General features: G+C 44.1%; 1 protein-coding gene across 1 annotated transcript in view; it reads left to right on the top strand.

The window, feature by feature from the left end:
• The first annotated feature begins 1268 nt into the window (after positions 1–1268).
• The window catches only part of LOC147115148 (coiled-coil domain-containing protein 102A-like), an 830702-nt gene continuing 814253 nt past the window's right edge, over positions 1269–17717 (top strand). Inside the window, exon 1 of the mRNA XM_085993441.1 lies at positions 1269–1406. The gene's annotated coding sequence lies outside the window, so the exon portion shown is untranslated. The remainder of the gene's footprint in view (positions 1407–17717) is intronic.

The following is a 17717-nucleotide window of genomic DNA, read 5'->3' as shown; positions in this document are numbered from 1 at the left end:
TTACTCAGCAAACTGATTTTTTTAAATCCCCCAAAAGATCAGCTTTTTGGATTTAAATAAAAAGAATGACAACAGAAGATATATTTTAACTTTACAAAGCAAGCATGAAAATACGAGTACTCGGAGAGTTATGATGTCATTAAAATATTATAAAAATATTTTTGATATACTGGAGCAACAGTATCAGTTGCAGTTTATACATTCTATGCATTACAAAAAATGTAAATAAGATATACAAAAGTTAAACCAGAAGTGATGAGATGAAACATACACGCTGGTTGAAAGTAATTTCAGTGAAACACACATTTGCAACACTAAATAAAAAGGAAAGGAATGGGTAAAATTTAGGTTGCTCGCTGCTGTGATGGCCATTCCATGCCCCAGGTCAAATAGATTCTGCCAAATGGTAAATCTTTGATCCATTAAATACTTACATTTCAAAATGGTGTCATCTAATTAAATACATCTGTGACACTGTGAATAATAGGAAGAGTGCATGGAAATAATTAGTGCTTCCTGTGTCCTGATGCTTTATGTGCCATCTGACTCTTTTCCTGCTGACTTTATGAAGTGGCTGTCCCTGCTTTTCAGCCAGATGTTAGTCGGTGAAAGATCTTACCAGAGTAAGACTGTACAAAAGTGTCTGTACAGTTGTCTCACCCTTAGCCGGTGCTGACCAATGCAGTGTTTTGCAGAGGTAAGTTGATATGGGGAACAAATTACAATGCTATTGTTTGTCATTCCGCTTATCACAACTTTAGTTCAGTGTACTTCATCAGGCTCGTAACAACGATGAATTGCATCAAGCATAATTTCCTGTGCAGACTGATGTATGGCGTTTAAACGAGTGCGAGTACAGTTTCAACTCCCTCTTCAGTACTTTCTACCAGTGGTGATAATTTGAAACATAACTAGGAAAGATTATTCGTTGTTGTTAACAGTTCAAATACACCATAGACTAAAGATTGCTCGAGTGCAAGACCTCAGGATGTTTGTGTTAAGACTTCGGGGAAAAAAGTGCATCCACAGTCCCGAAGACAGCTGTAGGAATGTTTTTAGTTGGGCTTTGCGTTTTGCTGAATGAGACTGAGTAACAGCACTTTATCACCAATGAGTCTGGGCTAGCATAGCTGTTGGCAGCTAAATGTGCTTACAACTTGGTTTAAAACAGAAACAAACAAAACAATTTCGTGCAAACTGCATTCACAAAAGCGGCTTATTGTATAGTGTTTTTTTGTCCACAATTGTACATCATTGTTTTCAGGCAGTTACAGGAAGGACGCAGTATTCCTGCTTTGTTGGCTTGACTTGCAGCTGTAGCCATGGAATGTATTGCTAAAGTCAAGCTGTGGGTGAGGAGAAACAGAAGCTCTTCAGGAACTAAAAAGACCAGAAAATTGCCCCATGTAAGCTGTTTAACTATTTGTTTTGAGTGAAATTTAAAGTTGCCCATTTGACTTACTTAACTATATGTTTTGAGAGGTTTTTACATTGCTGGCTAAGAAATAGGGATAAACTGAAGTAAGTTTTTAAATGAAGTTTATGTGTGATACTACAATAGAGCTTGTTTAAATGAATAATCAGTCTGTATTTGTTTAACCAGGCTATTCTATTAAGTGATCCGTCACCACTTAATAGTGATCATACGTGATGAGCGCACGGATGTGTTTATATTAAAGGAGCAGTACATGTGTACAAGACAGTATCAGTTATAGAACTGTATTTGACGTTAACCATTTTGTAAAAGCACTGCAGAGCATTATCTACATGTGGATCTTTACCCTCTCTATGTGCTTAGCTTGGTTCAGTTGATAGCACTCTCGCCTTGGAATCAGAAGGTTGTCAGTTGAAGACTTGAATATATGTTCGGTGCAGCACTGTGTGAATTTTTCACTGTCAATGCCCCCATCTGTCTAGTTCACCTGGACTTTAAGGTCGGAATTTTCGGAGGTAAGAACGGGTGAGTTGGGGGCATGGAGGGAAGTGAAAGTTGAACAAATGTGAACCCTGACCCCAACCCGCCCACTTTCACCTTTCATTCAGGTGGGATGCAGAGGCGGGCTACCAACCCACTGCCAAGAGGCGGGTTGGCAATTTACATATTATAATAAGGCCTGAAGCCTCTACTTTAACCTGCTTTGGAGGTTTAACTGCAGGCGGCCGGGTTCCCGGTGGCGGCAACGAGATGAGCGCAGCTTTGGGGAACAATCCTTGTGGGCCGGGAGGAGCAGGAGCTCTTCCTCCTAGCCCCCCAAGCTGCCCGACCATCAGCCTGGCCCTCCCTAGGGTCGGGGTTCAGACCTCCCTGGGGTCAGACCCTTCCAAAGGCCTGGAACACACTGTCCCCCCCCTCCCGGGGTCGGGGTTCGGACCCCGTCCCCCGAGCTTGGAAACCTCCCCGACCGACCCTGGCTACCCACCATTCTGGGCCCAGCACTTACCTTGTCCTGTGGCCTCCTTCTGAGTTACACATCAATCAGGCTGACTTCTGGGTGGGGAACCCGCCCTTTCCGTTGCACGCATGCTGTGGTGAAAACTCCACAGCGTGCTGGGAAACCCGAACTACCGGGTTTCCCGCTGTCTCCCGGGTCCCCCTGCACTGTGCGGGTGGGACCCGGGAAAATCCAGCCCTAAATATCACATGGCACTATTTGAAGAAGAGCGGGGAGTTCTCCCAATGTCCTGACCAACATTCTTCCCGCAATCAACACTAAGGAAACAGATTAACTGGCTACTCAACTCATTGCTGTTTTAGGGTCAGTGGCCAAATGTTTAGGTTTGTGTGCTGTTGCGCTGAAAAGGAGCAGCAGGCCAGTGGTTTGATGCCAGCTGCATGCACAATTGCTTTCTCCTTCTCTGCTGAAATGTCAGTGTTTCTATATGGAAATAGGATTAGATAGCTCTAATGTAGAGCGAATGCAGGTACAATGATCTTGTGTGCTGGAGTTTCTATAATAGAATGATTACTGCATTTACCGACATAACACAATCAATCCACTTTGAATTAACTCAGTGTTTATAAAGTGTTTTGAGACATTCTGAGAGATGTTATACAATGTTAAATAAATGTGAACGTCTTTCTTTCTCCCGATTGCGTTTGAGTTGAGGTGGAAATTTATTTTTTATCATATGATAGATCTGCAGTTGTGAGGCTCCAAACTGTCTTGTCAGTTCACTGACTTTCTAGGACTGGTAATCATTTCTTTCACTTTCAGTGCTTTCTTTCTGTGGCATAAAGGTAGTACAACAGAATATGTAACTCAAAAACTGAGTTGCTGAGAGAACAAAAGAGTCTCACAGCTATGTGCTATTCATTGTGCTTTTTTCTGTACAAATCACAGCTGTCAACAGTGGAAATTGGGAATATGATTTCTGATCCAAAAACTCTGGACTAGTTGCAAACATATGGAGCTGTCTTTTAAAACATCTTTGTGCTCAATATATATAGTGCATACAAGGTGATTGCCTATTCATTTATGAAGAACTCATCTACTACTGACTGACGGTATATTGACTGAGCGTAAATCAATAAAGTGAAGCCCACTTAATTATCTGATAAATAAATAGCTTGCTGAAATGAATAAAATCTTACAGCATAAATTATTTCCTCATGACTACCCAACACAAGTTTAGTATCGGTGCAAATCTGAAGCTACTGCTAAACTTATACGCCAATAATTTCCATGGGGTTCTCCTGATCATCCACCATAACGATGACAGAAACAAGGCAGAAATATCCATTTACACTGCATTTTAGGGGTTTCCACTAAAGTTATGGTGGGAAATCAGGGGCCACCTGTGGAAATTCTACTCCATAGTGTCAAAGCACCATAAGAGTGCAGTAAATTGTAAACCCAAGACTGTGGGAAGTCTATCGCATTATGTGAACTTTAATCCTTTTTAATGAAATGCAGTGTGCAATGAGTTTTATTTCCAGTATAAGAAAATTAACCTTTTTGGCAGGGTCAAAAGAGTGACATAGGTCAGCAGTTCTGGGGATAGGTAATTGACCAACATTCACTACAAGCCCACTGACTCCCACAACTACCTGGACTACACTTCCTCCGACCCCGCCTCCTGTAAGGACTCTATTCCATTCTTCCAGTTTCTCTGTCTCCGCCGCATCTGCTCTGACGATGCCACCTTCCACACCAGTGCTTCCGACATGTCTTCCTTTTTACTCAACCGAGGGTTCCCCTCTACCGTGGTTGACACGGCCCTCGACCGCGTCCATTCTATCTCCCGCACTTCTGCCCTCACCCCTGCCCCTCCTTCCCGGAACCACGATAGGGTTTCCCTTGTCCTCACCTTTCACCCCACCATCCTTCACATTCAACGGATCATCCTCCGCCATTTCCGCCACCTCCAACGTGATCCCACCACTAAACGCATCTTCCCCTCCCCTCCCCTTTCAGCATTCCGTAGGGACCGCTCCCTCCGAGACACCCTAGTCCACTCCTCTATCACCCCTAGCACCCCTTCCCCTTTGCCCGGCACCTTCCCATGCAAGCGCAGGAGATGCAACACCTGCCCTTATACCTCTCCCCTTTCCACTGTTCAGGGCCCCAAACACCCCTTCCAGGTGAAACTGCGATTTACTTGTACTTCTTGCAATCTAGTATACTGTATTCGCTGCTCACGATGTGGTCTCCTCTACATTGGGGAGACCAAACGCAGATTGGGTGACGGCTTTGCAGAACACCTCCGTTCAGTCCGTAAGGGTGACCCCGAGCTTCCAGTCGCCTGTCATTTCAATTCACCGCTCCATTCCCACTCAGACCTCACCGTCCGTGGCTTCTTGCATTGTTCCACGGAAGCTCAGTGTAAGCTCGAGGAACAGCACCTCATCTTCTGATTAGGCACTTTACAGCCTTCCGGACTCAATATCGAGTTGAACAATTTCAGATCATAACCTCGGCCCCTATCATTTTTATATATTTTTTATCCACACCTTTGGTTTGTGCCTTTTCCTTGTTTTCTCTCCCACATGGCAGCCGTCTCTCATTCTGCCAGCGCATTTCACACTTCATCTAGGGCCATCCTTTGTCTCTTTACCTGTCCTATTACCATCTCGTCTCGTCCTAAATATCTCTTAATGTCTCTTTACCTCTCAGACTTTCCCTTTTGTTCTTTCATCCCCTCCCCCATTTCCCAGCCCCCAAACTGGCCTTTTAATCTGTTTCATTTCCTGCTTTTTTCTCAGTTCTGAAGAAGGGCTTCGACCTGAAACATTAACTCTGTTTCTCTCTCCACGGGTGTTGCCTGGCCTGCTGAGTTTTTCCAGCTTTTTCTGTTGTTATTTCGGATTTCCTGCATCCACAGTATTTTGCTATCGTATAGGTCAGCAATTGCTGTTGTTAATAATAGCTTATTGTGTTTGTATAACATTAGTATGAGATTTCTCTGTCTACTATTTTAATGGAGGTCTAAATGTTTATTTTGAATGGGTTAACATCTCTGTTAAAATAGCGGACAGAGGAGTGTCATATAAACGCATTAAGCATTTGTCCCCTATTATCGGCAACAGCAATTTTTAGCCTTATGTTTTAAGAATTTAAAAATGGGAAATGTTGGAAGTGCGCAGCAGGTTGATCGACATCTGAAAGAGAATAAGGGTGTGATGCTTCATCAGAACTCAGTTCCAAGGTTTTATTTCAATGATACTTACTCTTCTCTTATTCCTCCTGAAACTAGAAATATGGTCTGTTTAAAATCAACATACACTTAATCCAAGTAATCTCTTCTGTGACTCTAAGTGGACATGGGGTTTGGAACAAGAACACGTGTAACAGTGAGCCAATTTTGGCTTGCGAATGTTGAAAGTACTGTTGGATGGATTACAGTAGGTGCTTGTTATAAAAGGTTTCAGTTCACAATTTAGCATGATGTATCCAGGCTTAGATCCCCAATGAAAGGAACTGGACCCTGAAAAAGTGTATTGAAGTCCCTACAACAACTTTTATTTTCTTATTTGTAATATTCTTTGTGATGAAATATTTCCATTCATCACTGCCTGTGACTGAGATCGGTTTCAGTGTCATTTCCCTTCCCCCAGACCTCATTGTATTGTGTACTGGAATGTGCTGTATTGTATACTGGAATGTGCTGGAATGTGCTGTGTGTAGGGCTCCGCCCATACCTGGCCCCGTTTGTAAGCTAGCTTCAGTCTAGCCCCAATCTCCAGAAGGACGACATCTCTCTCTGTTTCGTTCTAAGTTAATAAAAGCCTTGTTTTGTTCTGCTACCTTCGAGTCTCGGAATTATTGAGGCACATCATTCTTGACAGGAGGATTTTTGGGGGCAAATACAATAGACTCCAAAATGCTATAAAATGCATCAAATAAAGCGTCAAAAACCAAAATTTTCTGGAGTGAGGACAAGCTACAGTAGAGAATAAGGGCTGAATTTTGCCAACGCTCAGAGGGCAGGTTTGGAGGCAGGTCCACTGTCAAAAGAGCAAAGATTGACAGCGGGTAGGGAACCCGCTGTCAACCCGCCTCCACGCGAGTCTCCCAGGTGTCGGGTCTGTCGGTGCTGAACAGACCCGACACCAAGCGGCGGGGGAGGCAATTTACATAATTAAATGGGTTGTTAACATCCAATTAACTGTTATTTTAAGGCTACATTTCAATTTTACGTGCTCCCCCACGGGTTACCCACTGCTCGGGGAACACGTCAGCTCAGCATGTCGTGTGTGGATTCAGCATTGAATTATCTCATGATCTGACAGCTGCCAAAATTGTATAAAAGATCCCAAGTTACAGCTGTTCACTTTCAAAGCTCAGAAACTGTTGATTACTGCATTTGGAAGACATATTGAGCTTTCTGCAGCTTGCAAGTGTTTGGAGCCAACTCTCTATCCTGTGCCACCTCATTGGAACAAACTCTGTCACCATTGACAGATCACTTGTCATCTCAACCTCACCTGCCATCAATTCCATCAGCATCGTTGCCCTTGAAAATACCCCACCTTGGTCCTCAGAATCCCACCACTATCAGCTCCAACACCAGCAGCTCCAGGCACACCAGCAGCAACAACAACAACACCAGCCTTCTCCGCAATCAACTGATGCTGCACAGGACAGAGGGCATCAGCACCCGACCACACTGCTGCCCGGGATGTCAGGAATGGTCTCACCATGGCCAGATTTACTTCACTTGACGCTGTACACCCTGGATGCCACACGATGCACCAGGTTGGCACCACCCCACACCCCAACACCATAAAGCATCCCTACAATGTCCAGCCATTCCTTTCACACTCATGACCATAGTGGGGGTACCGTTATGTCTTACCATTCACAACAACTCACTAAGCCACTTCCAAAGGTGCACACAAATCTGTCCAAGAAAGTAGAGCGCTGAAAATAAAGGTTTCAATGTTTGACAGCACATTACCAGAGGCTTCACATGAACACTAGCTAAACCACACAAGTGCCTACCCTTGTGTGTTGTTAATTGGTATGCTTGCAGTAGGATAAGGGTGAGTGTGAGGGGTGGCTAGTGAGATGGGGAAGTGATAATGTAGATAGAGAGGGATGGGTGGAGTTGCAAGGTAAGTTGGTGTGAGTGAGGATGTGCAGGAGTAGGGAAGGGAAGGCAGAGTGCTGGCGATGTGATGAGTGGCACAGCAGGTTGAGGTTGAATGTGGCTTGGCAGTAACATTTCGTGATCTACTGAGATAATTGAAAGGCTTGCGCCACTGCAGCCTGGTCCTCCTGACAACATCCCTGCTTGTGTCCTCCTGTGCAATGTGCAACCAGGCTGCGTTGATCTCCTGGAGAGGTCTCTTCCGCCCATTGGAAGGCAAGAGAACCTCCCTGCGTGCTGTGACGCCTTCCATAAGCATATAGAGGGAATCATGGGAGAGCCTGGGTGCAGCCGTGCATGTCTGGTGCAGTGCTTGTCAGTGTTTGCAGCACCTGAGTGCTGAAGAACACTGACAGCAGAACTGTCAAAATCAATGTGGACATGGCCCCTTTAAGGAAACTGGCTGATGACACATCCTCAAATGAGGTCATCAGACCCGCTTCCTGTTGATTGGCCGGGAACCTCGCAGGGCGGGTTTAACAAGCCCAATCAATGAAAAATAGCTTGGAGAGTGTGGGCTGCAGTAGGCAGTGGACTGGGACCGTGACACTGACCCCGGCCGCCCCTGTCGGCAAAATCGCAGTCTTAATCTCATGCCTTTAGTCAGGTACAACCCATTCATTAATTTCAAAATTCATCACTGCTACAAGATAAACTTTAGGGGGGAAAAATTGGGTTGTTTTGCGCCTCACGGGGTGCAAAGGCCCTAGCGCTCGGGCGCAGCGGCGCTAACATCTCCCGTGCAATTCAGCGGGAGGTTAGCGGCACCGGTAGCGCCCCGTGGCGCTGTGCCTCCAGCGATGACACCATCGCCGTGCGCAGCACCCCGCTCGCGCCCTGGCCGCAAACTTTAGTTGCCCCCCTGAACTATTGCTGGACGATATGTCCGACAGGGTCAGGGAGGCGTTTTTGCAGCCGCGGCGGCACAAGTTAAAGGGCAGGTGTCTGGCGGCTACTTTTTTTTGGCCGACCGCCAGCACCTGCCCCCGTCCCCTTTTTTATTGGGGTGTGGGCCGTGGTCGGTCAGCCCAGCACTCCTCTTGAGTGCCGGGCTTCTTTCCCGGCACCCCACTCCCTGGTGGTCCAGCAGGGCCCCGGTGCATGCAGCGCTAGGCCGGTCCCCTTTAATCAGGGGAGGGATGCCTGCAATACTGCGGTGTCGCCATGTGTGGTGCTGTTGCACGTAGTGCTGTGATATTCACTTGTCGTGCCCCAGGAAGGTGGGGGAGCGCTTCCAGTAGCGCCCCGCCTCCTGCTTGGGGCACTACCACTGAATTTATGGCGCAGGGACGCTAAAAGTAGCACCCCGGCGAAGCTAGCACCCCAAAGGGGGCACCACCGAATTTTTCTCCTGAGGTGTTTTCACCATCAATAAAATCCGTCTCTTGGGTTAACCTGCAGCTTAAGTTATAATGAGCCCACCTCTTGCCACACTTTCAGTCTAATTCATTGTCCTAGAATTTGCTGGTGCGAAGCTTCTCACAGCATGTCCTGTTAGTTAGAATTGCTTCTGTACCTTTCAGCTCAAAAATGTTATGCCCACAAAGTTGCTGGGGCAACAGGGCATCTGGGACCTTGGTGAACAATGGGACCAACAGTGTATCTCCTTAACCAACAAGGGTAAAGGATTGAGAAATAAACAGAGGAAGGACTGAGAAGGAGGGTGAATTAGAGTGTGTGAATTCAATGTCAAATCACATACAGAAAGAGAAATAAAGTGAGGGAAAGAAAGAATGGATTAAGAAAGTTACTAGACTTTACTTTCTGTAGCGAGTTTAATGGGCAATTAATGTGCAAATGGAGCAACTTAATGAAAATCATGGGGAGCTTAAGGGTGAGATGCCATTTTCGTGAAGCTAACGGTGGAGTGGCGCAAATCGGCCAGCAACTTGTAGTGATTCTTAATTCACGGGAGATTTCACCACAAGTTGCTGGCCAATTTTTTTTATTCGTTCATCGGATGTGGGCGTCGCTGGCAAAGCTAGCATTTATTGCCCATCCCTAGTTGCCCTTGAGAAGGTGTTGGTGAGTTGCCTTCTTGAACCGCTGCAGTCTGTGTGGTGAAGGTACTCCCACAGTGCTGTTAGGGAGCGAGTTCCAGGATTTTGACCCAGTGACGATGAAGGAACAGCGATATACTTCCAAGTTAGGATGGTGTGTGACTTGGAGGGGAACATGGAGGTGGTTGTATTTCCGTGTGACTGCTGCCCTTGTCCTTCTAGGTGGTAGAGGTCAAGGGTTTGGGAGGTGCTGCCGAAGAAACCTTGGCGAGTTGCTGCAGTACATCTTGTAGATGGTACACACTGCAGCCATGGTACGCCGGTGATGGAGGGAGTGAATATTAAAGGTGGTGGATGGGGTGCTAATCAAGTGGGCTGCTTTGTCTTGGGTGGTGTCGAGCTTCTTGAGTGTTGTTGGAGCTGCACTCATCCAGGCAAGTGGAGAGTATTCCATCACACTACTAACTTGTGCCTTGTAGATGGTGGAAAGGCTTTGGGGTGTCAGGAGGTGAGACACTCGCTGCAGAATACCTTGCCTCTGACCTGCTCTTGTCGCCACAGTATTTATGTGGCTGGTCCAGTTAAGTTTCTGGTCAATGGTAACCCCCAGGATGTTGATGGTGGGGGGATTCAGCGATGGTAATGCCGTTGAATGTCAAGGGGCGGTGGTTAGACGCTCGCTTATTGGAGATAGTCATTGCCTGGCACTTCTGTGGCACGAATCTTACTTGCCATTTATCAGCCCAAGCCTGAATATCGTCCAGGACTTGCTGCATGCAGGCATGGACTGCTTCATTATCTGAGGAGTTGCGAATGGCAACTGTGCAGTCATCAGCGAACATCCCCATTTCTGACCTTATGATGGAGGGAAGGTCATTGATGAAGCAGCTGAAGATGGTTGGGCCTAGGACAGTGCCCTGAGGAACTCCTGCAGCGATGATTGACCTCCAACCACCACAACTATCTTCCTTTGTGCTAGGTATGACTCCAGCCAGTGCAGACTTTGCCCCCAATTCCCATTGACTTCAGTTTTACTGGGGCTCCTTGATGCCACACTTGGTCAAATGCTGCCTTGATGTCAAGGGCAGTCACTCCCACCTCACCTCTGGAATTCAGCTATTTTGTCCATGTTTGGGCCAAGGCTGTATTGAGGTCTGGAGCCAAGTGGTCCTGGTGGAATCCAAACTGGGCATCAGTGAGCAGGTTATTGGTGAGTAAGTGCTGCTTGATAGCACTGTTGATGACACCTTCCATCACTTTGCTGATGATTGAGAGTAGACAGATGGGGCGGTAATTGGCTGGATTGGATTTGTCCTGCTTTTTGTGCACAGGACATACCTGGGCAGTTTTCTACATTGTCAGATAGATGCCAGTGTTATAGCTGTACTGGAATAGCTTGGCTAGAGGCGCGGCTAGTTCTGGAGCACAAGTCTTCAGCACGACAGCCCGGATGTTGTCGGGGCCCACAACCTTTGCTGTATCCAGTACGCTCAGCCGTTTCTTGATATCACGTGGAGTGAATTGAATTGGCTGAAGACTGGCTTCTGTGGTGTTGGGGACCTCAGGAGGAGGCCGATATGGATCATCCACTCAGGACTTCTGGCTGAAGATGGTTGCTAATGCTTCAGCTTTGTCTTTGCACTCACGTGCTGGGCTGCACGATCATCGAGGATGGGAATATTCATGAAGCCTCCTCCTCCCATTAGTTGTTTAATGGTCCACCATCATTCATGACTGGATATGGCAAGACTGCAGAGCTTTGATCTGATCCGTTGATTGTGGCATCATTTAACTCTGTTTATAGCATGATGCCTCCGCTTTTTAGCATGCCTGTGTTGCAGTTTCCCCCAGGTTGACACTGTATTTTTAGGTACACCTGGTGTTGCTCCTGGCATGCTTTTCTACACTCCTTATTGAACCAGGGTTGATGGTAATGATAGAGTGAGGTTACAGATTGTGGTGGAATACAATTCTGCTGCTGCTGATGGCCCACAGGACCTCGTGGATACCCAGTTTTGAGCTGCTAGATCTGTTCTGAATCTACCCCATTTAGCACAGTGGTAGTCCCATACAACACAATGGAGGGTGTCCTCAGTGTGAAGACTGAACTTCGTCTCCACAATGACTGTGCGGTGGTCACTGCTACCAATACTATCATGGACAGATGCATCTCCAACACATGGATTGGTGAGGACGAGTTCAATTAGGTTTTTCCCTCTCTCACCACCTGTCGCAGGCCCAGACTCGGCCAGCTCAGTCAGTAGTGGTGCTACCGAGCCACTCTTGGTGATGGATATTGAAGTCCCCCACCCAGAGTACATTCTGTGCCCTTGCTACTCTGAGTGTTTCTTCCAAGCAACATGGAAGAGTCTGGAGTCACATATAGGCCAGACTGGATAAGGATGGCAGATTTCCTTCCCTAAAGAACATTAGTGAAGCAGATGGGTTTTTACAACAATCCGATAGTTTCATGGTCACTATTACTTTTTATTCTAGATTTATTTAATTAACTGAATTTAAATTCCCCAGCTGCCGTGGCGGGATTTGAACTCACATCTCTGGGTTATTACTAGTCCAGTAACATAACCACTACGCTACCGTTCCTTAATGATAAATTTGTACAGAATATTGCTTAGGCCACAGTTAGTGTACTGTGTGCAGTTTCGTGTGCCCTATTACAAGAACGATATTAAAACCATACAGGGTAATTTGTCACAATTATTCTAGGAATGGGAGACTATAGTTATGGGAAGAGACCTGAGGTACCGGGACAATTTCCACTGAAGCAAGAGCAGGATAAGAGGAGATTTAATAGTTAAAAACAAAATCATGAAGAGGTTTGATATAGATTAAGAGGGAAGGGTGACTTCCTTTGGTTGGGGAGTCATGGGGTCATCAAATTAAAATAGTCAAAAAAAAGTGAAAGAGGTTAGGAGAAATGCCTTTACACAACAACCTGTTGGAGCATGGTGTGCTTTGCCATAGGAAGTGGTTAGTGAGAGAATCATTTGAGTGTCATTTGAGAGAAAATGGCTAATAAGTTTGAAGCAGAAGACATAGGCCTATGGGGAGAGAGCAGAGCAGCGGGATTAGTTTTGGATCGCTCTAACTAAGAGCATGGACGCGATGGACCAAAGGCCTCCTTCTGTTCTGTAAACATCTATGGTTCAATGGAAGCAACCTCTACTTTCTATACAGTGTAATATTAGATTTAACACTGATTTTGTCACTAGTCTAAGTCTTGTTTAAGTCACAGCCTTGTCATTAGTTTCAGTCTTTTGAAGGTACATTGAGGTAAATTTTCCTCTTCATTGTGTGGAGTGGATCGCCTGCCTGTTATAGAACCCGCCTGATGTTCATTCCATTGATTTCCTTAGATTGAAAATTGGACGGGTTCTACAATGGTGGGTGAGCCTTCTGCCAGATTACCGTTTATAGCGCAAAGATGAAAATTTACCCCGTTATAACAGGAGCAAACACTGGCTGTAAATATGTTACAAATTTGTAACACACCTGAAGGGTTCGGTGCGGTCATAAACCATGAAAACAAGACTCAAGTAGTTTACAGAGTTATCTGAACCCCAAGTGTGTATTAAAATCCTTAATCATATTCCTAAGTGGCATTTTATTTTCAAAATATATAGAGTTGATTTTTTTTACCCTTTCTATAACTTTCCCACTGGAATTTTCCTGTTTAAATACACATCTTTCATTACCACTGCTAACTGCTGCCATTAGGTTTTCTGTGACAGGATAAAAGGGTGTTTTAGATTGTGATGCTAGAGTACGGTTATAATGGTGTTAAATGACAGGAAGAGTATTTTACTGAGAACAAATGTCCCCTTTTTACACTCTCCTGTACATTTTATACAATATAGCTACTTTCTTTTACATATGTATGATACTTTTTGGCATGTTACACAATAAGGCAGTCTGTTTTACATGTGTAGAATAGAGTTAAATAGAGTTACATAGGGATAAATTGGATAAGACCTGAAAACGGGCACGGGGATCGTGGTGCATATATATATGCCAATATTCTGAGAGGATATACTTATCAGAAAGGCTGAACAGGCTGAGGCTCTTTTCTCTAGAAAAGAGAATGCGGAGGAGCGACTTGATAGCGTTCTTTAAGATTATGAAAGAGTTTGACAGGGTAGACGTAGAGAATGTTTCCATTTGCGGGGAGTCCAAAACTGGAGCTCATAAATATAAGATCGTCACTAATAAATCCAATAGGTAATTCAGGGGAAACCTCTGTACCCAGAGACTGGTTAGAATGTGGAACCCACTACCACAGGGAGTAGTTGAGGCGAATAGCATAGATGAGTTTAAGGAGAAGCTCGATAAAACACATGAGGGAGAAAGGAATAGAAGGTTGGGTTAGATGATGAGGGATGGGAGGAGGCTCGTGTGGAGCATAAACACTGGCATGGACCAGTTAGGTTGAATGGTCTGTTTTTGTGCTGTACATTTAATGTAATTCTATGTGACAAGTCTACATCTATTGAACATCATTTACTTTAACCTAATTTTTGACATTTCCTAAAATGTGCCTCAAAACTGAAATAGACACAAATTGAAACTGATGGTTTAACAATTTTTTTCTGTATTTTAAGTTTATATAAATACCAAACCTAATAATTTACATTCTAACAGAGTAGTGTTTTTTAATTTTGATTAAAAAAATTATGCAGCAAGTACAATGGTGCATCAGTGAGATTTTATATCTAGATCCTGCACTACTGGTGGTCTCTAGCAAAAAGAATAATACAATGAAGGTGCCATAAACCTTAACTCTCAAGTGAATTATTGCAGAATGAACCCTATACATATCAATTTTATGTCTCCCTTGTCAACAGTCTTTAAGAGAAATTAAAATTTATCATCATCAGTCAAAGCTGTGTTCTCTTGACCCTTCATACACGTCTGTGTAAACAGCTCAGGCAAAATAAAAGTACTTGCAATCCTACATTGTGATCATCGTATACAAAAGTTACATTTAGATGAAAATACCTTCAATTTCAAAATTAATAGTAACTTGTGAAAGCTAAGTTTATGCGAGGGGCTGAATGGCCTGTTTCTATGTTGTAAATTCTATGTAACATTTAACATTTTAAAGTTTTCACTTAGATGACAATGATTACAAGATCCATGAAAATGCTTCAGGGTAAAATTAAATGATATAAATCTAATTTATGATGTGTGCAGAAAAATTATCTAATATTCCAAATGAATGCAAGAATAGCGCTATGCAGTACCTCACAAATGACAGGGAGCAGCTGAGCAAATATCTCAAACAGCGAGCTGTTGTCCTTCATAGGTTACTGTCAATCTTTGCAGACAAATTATAGATTTTATTTTAGACAAATGATTCTGACTCCCTCCTCTGAAGTTGCAAACTGACGCTGGGGTACAGTTCAATGGGTGCCGTCCAACCTCTGGGACTTCAGCTGAGTGAGCATACTTCATGTGTGAGCCTAGAGTACTCACGGGGTGTTCCGCAGCACAGCTGAGCCCAAACTTTGTCCTCGTGAGTTGCCACATACATGCGCTTTGAAGCATGAATCACTGAATACTGATCAGAAAAAGGAACCCAGACTACTGTTCCCCATCCTCCCTAACCAAATGACACTAAGACTAATAGATGCTGAGAGGCTGTTTCTCCTGGCTAGAGAGTCTAGATCTAGGGGTCATAGTCTCAGGAGAAGGGGTCGGCCATTTAGGACTGAGATGAGAAGAAATTTCTTCACTCAGAGGGTGGTGAATCTTTGAAATTCTCTACCCTAGAGGGCTGTGGCTGCGGAGCCGTTGAGTATATTCAAGACAGAGAGCGATAGATTTTTGGACTCTAAGGGAATCAAGGGATATGGGGATCGGGCGGGAAAGTGGAGTTGATGTAGAAGATCAACCATGATCTTATTGAATGGCAGAACAGGCTCGAGGGGCTGTATGGCCTTCTCCTGCTCCTAATTCTTATGATTTTATGTTATGTCATTGTAGTGACTTGACTGCTACCCCTTGAGAACAACTGACTTAGACTGGGGATTGAACCTGTAACCTTCCTGATCTGTATGAATAAATTCAGTGTATTTACCATTCGAGGTATTGCTGGAGCCCAAACTGATTTTGTACTTTGTTAACAGCTAACTTGCCAGCACTAAGCGCATTAATCTTTGACAATATTTCTGCTATTGTTGTTGCACTGATCTGACTCAATTTTGCCTCTACTTATAGAGATCACACTCATTTGTGACCATGATTGCTTTCATTCTTCATTCTGATTGTACTGGTTGGATTCATTCTTGTCCTTGACCACACTCATTGTCAACTCTGATTGTACCACAGCTCTGCTGTCTCTAATCAGCTTCTGATAGACATTTTCCTCCCTCCCAAGCATAATCTCACTAACTACCTTAACTTTCTAACTGAAATAATAATTACACTTAAGAATGTCAGTTACACTGCATAGGTTGATTCGATCATACCAGCATCATATTAATTTTCCAATATACTGTTTTGAATATGCAACTATAGTATTAATGTATTACAGATTAAATCATCAGCCATAGCAATATGATAAGCCTCATCCTAGATTTTCTGTTGAGTTACCATGTTCCTATTATGACCAGAGTGCCATAATTTGCAAAAGAAAAGCGAAAGAAATTTTTTTTAGTCTGTGCTTAGCCACTTCGTTTCCTGCTAATTAATGTCAGAACATCAAATATAATTCCTTTGTTATTCGAGTATAAATATAAGTATAGCATAGAGTCAGCCTTAGCTTGCAAGGCATGTAGCTGAATGTTTGTGCAGCAATTAGTTCTGTAAATCTAGTGAATTATAGACCAAAGCGCGCCAGAACATAATTGAAATCTTCATTAAGAGCCTGAGTAAAAAGCTACCATTTACAAATGGCCTCATGCCTTGTTGAATTGTTAATAGAAGCTGGCAGAAGGGGGCTGGCCATTCATGCTCATGTGTCAGGAGAGTAGCAGATCGTGAGCCTGAGGTATAACGGTGGAAAGAAAGCTTTGGGTACATTCTGCTGTTGACTAATATGAACATTACCCGTGAGATACATGCTGAGTTCATAAAATGAACCTCTGGATCAGCGAAGTGGAGGCAGCAATTTCTTGCAAAGCAGATACAAAAAAGAATGTGCCGTAGAACCCTGAGATATTACATTACTGATGCACTGTGTTTAGTGAGAAAAAGTGGGAGTCTTCGGAATTTAATGACAGGGTATAAAAAACGGTATTTATGGAATTGGAGAGATGGTTAGTTTTGTGTGAGGCATTCTGTGGTTTATAATGAAAGAGTCATGGGTGATTTAATATAACTAGTTGAACTCCTCCATTGAAATGGCTCAGATGATTTGAGCCTGGGAATGTTACTGTTGGCCAAAATGGCAAATCCATGCAAATCAGAAAAAGGTGCAAGAAATTCACATGTTTATACATTTACATATGTCTGGGTTATTCATAGAAACAGCCTTGGCATCAGCCCAAAGGTTAATTTTATGCAATAGCTTTGTGGTTTCTGTCCTACACTTTGACTGATCTTTAGTAGTGTATCTCTTTTTACAGAGGTATAAGATTTATATTGGCTGTGCGAGGATGGGCAGGCAGTTAGAGTCAACAGCAGAAAAGAACATAATTTTGGAAATAGTTTAACCATTGCTATTCAGCAGCAAGCTAGGCCTGTAGCCACTGTGTATGCAATAGGATCCGCTCCTTTCTTTGGCAGCATAAAGATAAGTGTTTAATTAAGCAAGCTAGATAGCTGTTTGATGAAATACAAGCTTTTAATAGAACTTAACTGTTGAGAACATTTCTTGTATAATTCTAATGCCATTTAGCCCTGAGGCCTCCACCCCTCTTTCATATAGAGGCACAAAGGATCAGTGGGCCTAGAAATTTGACTAAGGCTGAAAACAGCCAGTGCCGCTGTGGGCCAAGGCTAACGGCCGCCTGCAAAAGGAACGCAGGCAGCACTGCCGGTATTTTGGTGCTGCCTGCTGATTTAAATGAGTGCAGCGCAGAAGCTCCCATGTAATGCTCTCTTTCCGGCGGTAACATCAGCAGGCGGCTGAAGGTCTCATCTAAAGGACCGGTGCGGCGTTCTCGG

This window comes from Somniosus microcephalus, chromosome 7 (assembly GCF_052327205.1).
Source record: "Somniosus microcephalus isolate GS21.2 chromosome 7, FLI_Smic_1.0, whole genome shotgun sequence".
NCBI lineage: Eukaryota > Metazoa > Chordata > Chondrichthyes > Squaliformes > Somniosidae > Somniosus > Somniosus microcephalus.
This window is presented reverse-complemented; position numbering and strand designations above follow the sequence as displayed.